General features: G+C 51.4%; 1 long non-coding RNA gene across 1 annotated transcript; it reads right to left on the reverse strand.

The window, feature by feature from the left end:
• Positions 1 to 55: 55 nt before the first annotated feature.
• LOC108490373 lies at positions 56 to 486 on the reverse strand. Its single transcript, XR_001872274.2, has 2 exons — positions 363 to 486; positions 56 to 225 (listed from the first exon to the last, which is right to left on the reverse strand). It is a non-coding gene; the product is annotated as an uncharacterized LOC108490373 (long non-coding RNA).
• Between the last annotated feature and the right edge of the window lie 117 nt (positions 487 to 603).

The raw sequence follows: 603 nt of genomic DNA on the forward strand, positions 1-603 counted from the left end.
CCTCTGCCCTTACCCACCCCTATGGGTCTTCCCACATCTTGGAGCTGGCTAGTACCTGCACCATCAGGTTCCCATGGCTCCGACAGAACCGCTCTAACATCTTGAGGAAGAGGTGGGTAGTTTCCACCAGGTCACGAAGGAATGAGCGGGGGTGGTATCTCTCATCGAACTTTCTAAAGAGTGCCAGGAACAGTTCTCAGTACTCCATCATGTAAAAAATGTTGTCTAGGAATAGGAAAGGGAAAGGAATGAAGAGACTGGTCTGGGAAGCTTGGAAAAGGCGAAGTGAAGATGGGGCTAGGAAGAATGAGATTCTACTGGAGATGGGAAAGCTGGGATCAGAGCCCAGGCCAGGGCCTCACTTTTGATGATCCGACTACTCTCCCTCACAGCCTCACCTGGGGACATGTCCATCTCATTCACTGTGGCCAGCAGCTCCTGATAAGCCTTTAAAGCCAGGTGCATCCTGTCAATTGAGGGCAAGAGGTGAAACGGAAGTCAACTTAGGGCACTGGCAAATGTCATCCCCCTAAGAGTACCTCCAAAACTGGAATGACCCCACCAGTCCTTGCACCCTAGCCTGACAACCTCAACTCCGAATCA

Source organism: Nannospalax galili, unplaced genomic scaffold (genome assembly GCF_000622305.1).
Source record: "Nannospalax galili isolate Female #2095 unplaced genomic scaffold, S.galili_v1.0 C47787771, whole genome shotgun sequence".
Classification (NCBI taxonomy): Eukaryota; Metazoa; Chordata; class Mammalia; order Rodentia; family Spalacidae; genus Nannospalax; species Nannospalax galili.